Below are 6,472 nucleotides of genomic sequence, written 5' to 3'. Positions count from 1 at the left end.
TGCTGAGCTGGTTTGTTGGTTTTTTTTCTGGTCCCCTGGCACAGTAGTAGCCAGTGCTGTATCTGTTCTGGATGCACTGGAAGCATAAAGGAGAAATAAATGTAATGCTTTCTTTTATCTCCTTGCATTGGGTTAATGAAAGGATTGTTTCTGGGTTCCTTGTTGAAATCTTTGCTATAGCCCTTCCTACTCCATTTGGAATGGGAATATTTCATAGACTCTTAGAACATGTTCATGGTATTTCCTGGTTAAGTTTCAGCTTGCCAAAGTTAACCTGATTTATAAAGGAGGTGTCTCTGCCTGCTAGAGCAGATTGATCATGTGAAGGTGTTGGGTTAGTTCTGGGTTTGTGTCTGGGCTTAAGAGCTGGCACACCAATTTTAACTTGCAGTGCTGTATTTGACTTTGAAAACTCTTCCCTGAGGGATGGGGGTGTTTGCCTGGCACTGAAGTAGGAGTTTTTACTGACCTGCTGCTTGCAAATCTCTACGTGTTCTGTCATTTACTCTGGTTTTTCCTAGGGATGTCTGGAGCAGAGGGTCTTGCTGGTGATGCCTTGTCTGGAAACTCTTGAGTTTCCCAGTGGTGTTAAACTGCTTGTTTCAGGTGATAAGTCCTGTGGAAGACCTCTCATAGGGCAAGTACACTGGCACTGGGGTGTAAAAAAGAGGGCCTTCCTCTAGCAAATGTTGTTTTTGCTGCAGGGAAGCCAGAGTTGTGCTTTGGGGGCACCCTAAGCAGCTTTTTTTTTTCCTGCTTTGGCAGCTGAAGACCAGTCTGAGCAGTGAGTGCTGGGGAGCAGGGTGGGAGCCTTGCTCAGCAGTAGTTACCCACACAGGAGGGCTTTAGCTTGTGTCAAATCCCTTGTATAGTGACACAAATGCTTACAGTGTTGTGAGGAAAGAATTCCTCAGTTCTCAAAGGATACTGGGCCCTGCTGAGCTGGGCTGGAGGAGGGCTGCCTTGGGACATTAGAAATGTGAAGGTATTGATAAAGAGAACAACCTGGGCCAGCAGTTATCAGCTCTAAATTCGTGGATGAGTCAGCATCTGCCAAAGCATCGGCAGCTCAGAGTTATTGGTCTCCTTGCAGTCCCAGCCTTGTTTCCTTAATGTTGGAGCTGGGTCCCCTGGGTAGGTAAGGAGGGCCTGAATGCAGCAGCTCTGCAAGCTTTGTCCTGTCTTTGGAGCTGGAAAGTGCAGGAGCTGCTCCTAATGGTTCATAGGTTGCTAAAGAGAGTCTTCTCCATGAAAAAGCTGGCAGTGTCAGCAAAGATGTGAATCCTGGGGCATCTATGATCTATAAATGGAGAAGTTACTTTGGCACCTGGAACCTGGCTTGGGTTTTGCAGAAATTCACACCCGATGGCTGTAAGGCTGAGCAGCTGATTGCTAAAATGCAGAATATAGTGCAGGTGTCTGGGTAGGTGGTTAAGCCTGGAATGGGTTGTTGGAGCTGCTTGCCTTGCCCTTGAGTCACTTCTGGGTGGGTGATCAATGGAGCAGAGACCTTCATCTCATGTAGTGTTTTGTATTTGCTCCAAGTCAAGTCACTTCTGAAGGATTCCTGAGTCTGTGGGGTTTTTACTTGTGCAGGAGCAACTGTTAGACTAGATTATCATGAAATTCCTTGCTTGGGCAGGCTTATGAATCTGGAGATCCACCATGAATGTAGTAGCTATAACAGGTGAAAAGACTGTCTTTTTACAACTTAAACTCTTTAAATGGCAGAGCTTGGGGAAGAGACTTTATTCCAGCAGTAAATGCTTGGACTTTAATCTATTCATGGTCCCTTGAGCTTTTCGGTTGTCATCTTCAGGTCAAACTAAATTTATCCCGGCTTGGACTTGTGTTGAAGAAGCCCCTTTGAGCACTAAGAGGATTACACGTGGTGGAGAAGAGATGGCAGAAGTTCATGACCTTTCACTAATGCTATTGGGGAAGCACGTGTGGAGACACTTTACTGGGCTGCCAGCGAGGCCGTGCTGGGATCAGTTCAGCAGCAGCCTGAGCAATGTGAGAGGACAGGCTGATTCAGCACTCCTGCATGCACACAGGCAGGGTTATCCCCTTCTGGGCAGAGATGGCACTGCTGCTGCAGGTTCAGCTTCTGGGGCTGCTGCTGCAGGTTCAGCTTCTGGGGCTGCTCCTGCAGGTTCAGCTTGTCACACCTACAGTTGGATGTCTCTGAAGATCAGTTTGCAGCTGATGATAGTCCTTGGTGAGCTTGGTTCCTTGTCAGAGCCAGCTGTGTTGGGATGCCCGGGCTGACCACCCCCCTGAGGTTTGTGGGTAGCTATTCCAGGAGCTCTCCAAGCACCAGGTTTGGGGTGCAGTGGTGTGGGGAGAGCTGTTATTGTAGAACCTGTCTGGTGGCTTCAGGGACAGGGTCATGGTGCTTCCCAACTGCTGCATGTCTGCCTCAGTCCTCTCTGGGGAAAGGCAGCCCCTCCTCAGTGCAGGCATTAACCTCTGGCTTTTTGTGTGGTGCTGGAGATGGGAGAGGCAGTGTGGCCTTGACTGAGGCAGGAGTCAGCATCTCCTGATGGTGCTGCTGGAGCAGCTGCCTGTCCTTGAGCAGCTGCTGCACAAGGAATGTGATTTTAAAGCTGTTGCATATGTTTATCACCTCTCTGAATAAGAAAGTAGGCAAGGACAATTCCTTAACTTGGCTGCTGGTTCGTTTTAAAGCTTGCTGCCAGGCTTTAAAGCTGGGCCTTGCTGGATACTGCTACATACACCAGCTTTTGAAACTGTAGGCACAACTTGCAGCTTTAGTAGAGCTGGGAGTAAAGCTCCCACGGTAGTTTTTGTATACCTGTGGCTGGTTTAGCTGAAGGCAGCGCTTTGTTTAAAAGGAACTTTGAAGACTTGTAGGTACCCCAAATGTCCCAGCAACATTGATCTCTCATTCATTAAGCTCTGCTCATTTAACAGCAACAGAGCAGCCATTATTTTGCTCTAACTTGACAATCCATTGTGTGAAGAAATGGGAGATGCTTAAATGACTTTTTCGGAAAGGAGAGGTTTCAGGTGCCAAGTTTGGTGTTTTAAGGCCGTTAGTTGTGGCCCATCAGGCTTTAATGCCTCTGTGGCTGCTTTATTTAAGGAAAACTGAAGGACAAATGTAAACCCAGACTAGCTGATGACTAAATCGGCTTCCTGTTTGCTCTTAACTGCAGTCAATTAATGACCTATCACTTGTTTAGCCGTCCAAAAAGTGTCTCTGATACTGTAATGTAAATTCCTCTGCTCTTCCTCTGCAGCCCCAAGGAAACATTCCAGACAGCACTGGATGCAGCTGACCTGATACACATGCTCTTGAATCAGGGAATAAAATGCTCTAGGAGGCAGGGACCCCAAAGGTAGCTCTGCTTACCTGGAGGTACTGAGGCAGAGTAAGACTCTGAACAGGAGCTCACCTGAAGCTGGCAGAACCATTCTGCCTGCCCCAGAGAAATGCTGGATGCCACGTACACATCCAGAATAGGGAGATTCCACACCTGTGCCCCAGAAAAAGAGCACACTTACTTCCCTTGGTCTTGTTGGCCTTTGAGGTGTCACACGGCCAGGTTTGTGCCTACACAATCATGATGCTTCTCTCTACTGAAAAGTGCCTCTAGTAATTGGGTTTTCTATCAGATATGCAGATAGAAGCAGGTCAGTGTTCTGCAGAGCAGGGACTCGGTCTAGAGCTGTTGTATTCTGCCGTGGTCACAGACTGGTGTTGTTCCTGAAGATCCAGCAGTTATATGATTTGTTCTGAGCTCTGTCACTCAGGTTTTTGGTGCTGTAATTCTGTGACAGTCTCTGTTACTCTTGGAAGAGGGAGGCAGAGCAGCAAGACTGTTGCAGTGTCTCTTCCTTGGTTTCTGAAGTAGCTGTTTGCCAGCTGCTCAAGTGTTTGTGGCTATGGAATAAGGCAGACTCCTTCATCTGGCTGTGAAACAGGTCACACAGCACCAAGTGTATCCACTTCAGGACTTTTTCAGATTACAGGGGAGATGCTTAGTTGTGTTTCAGAAAAACCTCTTGTAACTAGTAGGTTTATGGTGAACAAGTGCTTTTCTAAGTCCCTAATGATCTCCACTGCACTTTGGGAATACAACTGACTCATCTGACAGCTTTCACTTGGGTATTTGTCTTGTGTGCAGAAGGAACTTGAGAGGCTTAATTTTCAGGGATGCAATTCCCAGCCTTTACAGCTGGAGGTGCAGAGAAGTGTGAAAGACAAAGCAATGCTGCTGCTGGCTGCTGCCTTCCTGTTTGTCTTCTGAAGACTTCTCCCTCTGGCTTCTCCAGGTTTGGTTTGGAAGTTCAGCCTTGGTCAGAGCTCTAGTCCATGGGGTGAATCTGGTTTTGTCAGAGAAGAGAGCTTACAGCTGAGCTGGGCTTGTCATTCTGCTGCCCTCAATGCTTAGGGCACATTCAAGGAGGGGTTTCATGTGTATTCAGGCTCTGGTGGAAACCAGTGTGTGGGAGCAAAGGGAGAGCTGTCCTGGCTGTGGAGGTGATAGGAATGGGATCTGACTTGGTTCATGTTTGCTGAACCATTCTGAGAAGACCCAGAGGAAGAAAAACCCTGTTTGCTGGATTCTTAGCTGGCCTTCCCAGATCTGGAAGGCTCAAATATCTGAACCCCTTTGTGGTAGGTTGAAGGACCACCTTTCCAGGCTGATGGCACAGAGATGCTGCTGCTATGGGCTGGGAACTGAATCATGCTCCCTGCTCCTCCTGCTCCCTTAACCCACAACCTGCCTGTGGATCACAGCTTCTGCTGCCAGGCCCTGTGGATCCTTCCCACGCAAGCTTAGGCTGTAATTTCCTAAATATTTTCTTGTTTGAAGTGCCTGGTTGGTGCAGCCATGCTGCATACCAGATCAGGGGAGAGAACCAGGCTTAAAACTAACTCCCTGTGGCTTGGTTTTACCCAGATGAGCTCCCCAACCCAGTTTCCTGTGTGGAAACTCACCTGCCTCAAGTGGTGTGAGTGGGGAGGGTGGGCTGGGGTGGGGACAGGGGCTAGGCCTGTGGGAGCTGTCTTTGCCTGCAGGTGGGAGCTGAGCTCTGGAGATCCTCATCTTCTAGAGCCTTTGGAATGTCTTAAATCCAGGGCTCACAGTTAAAGTGTGGAAAATGCAGTTTTCCATGTGGGCAGTGGTGTGGAACGCTGTCTGGCCTGTGCTGTGGTGTGGCCTGGCTACAGGGATCGCCTGGGCAGGCCAGGAGGGAGTCACCCAGGAGAGAGACACTTGCTCCAAGGCCAGTGAGGGAGTGTTTTGTTAAGGACTTTGTTCTCATAATGCTGTTGAAATCAAACCCAACAGGCTTGGGAGGCAGGAGCTCAGTCTCTCCCAGACGCTCGGGCACGAGCCCAGCACAGCGCCGCTCCCTCTGCCAGGATGGTTGGCTTCCAGTGGCAACTCCAGGGAAAAATCCAGGTTGGAAGGGCTTGTGCTGGTGGTTGGTGCTTGGAAAAATCTGCAGTAAAGCATTTGGGTTGGGCTGTGTCAGATTGCAAAGTGAAGTTATTTAGTATTTGGTAGGCATTTAGTTATTCATAACTTGAGGTTATGACTCTTAAACTGAATTTTTGTCAGAAATTTAATTCTTCCTGCTCTAGTATTGGATTCGTTTTTTCTGCCTACAACAATTGTTTTGTAACAAATCTCCAGACTCCTGACTTTTAAAAATAACTAGTTCAGAAATCTGTGTAAGTTCTCTTTGTTTTTCTAGTTGATGTTTTGCCTGGATGACCTGTATCTGTCTTTCAGCCTGGCTGGGACTATTAAAGGGGAAGCAGCTTGGGCTGGTTGTTGGCTTCCGATGGGAAAAGGTCTAATTAAAAACTGCTGGTTATCTGAGTGGATTTTGCTTTGTGCTTCCACAGTTAGAGCTGAAACTGGAGTGCAGGGAGTTTGTTTTTAATGTGGATTGAAGTCATCAGAGGGAATCATGGATCTTTTACTTGAATCTGATTTGGTTTGATTAAATGAAACAGTCTATTTCCTGAAAAATGCAGCTAGTTAGGGAAAGCTTGGCTGGATACTGCAGAGTGAGTGCTTCCTGTCACTGATAAATTTGTTCCCTATTTTTCTTATTTTTTCAGTTGTGGGTTTCATCCAAGCTGTTGGGATTCAGGTTTTGCTGTGTGTTAGTACTCTGTGTCCATGCTTTCCAGAAGATGAAGCTTGGTGGGAATTATCTTTTTGAGACCTAGCAAGATCCCTGGTACCCAAAGGGAAGGGAGTCTCCTGCTGCCAGGGATCTGTGCACAGCACTTGTGCCTCTTCACAAAGGCAGGAATGTTACATATTCATATGGACAAGTTATGGTTGCTGTGGGAACTGAGTTGGCTGAGCACTGTGTCTTGATCCTCTCCTCCCTATGTTAGATGTCCAAAACAAGCCATCAAAAAACTATCTGGGAAGAATTGATGCAGTGCAATACCATGCTGGAGATGGTGTGATGC

Source organism: Molothrus aeneus, chromosome 13 (assembly GCF_037042795.1).
Source record: "Molothrus aeneus isolate 106 chromosome 13, BPBGC_Maene_1.0, whole genome shotgun sequence".
Lineage (NCBI taxonomy): Eukaryota > Metazoa > Chordata > Aves > Passeriformes > Icteridae > Molothrus > Molothrus aeneus.
This window is presented reverse-complemented; position numbering follows the sequence as displayed.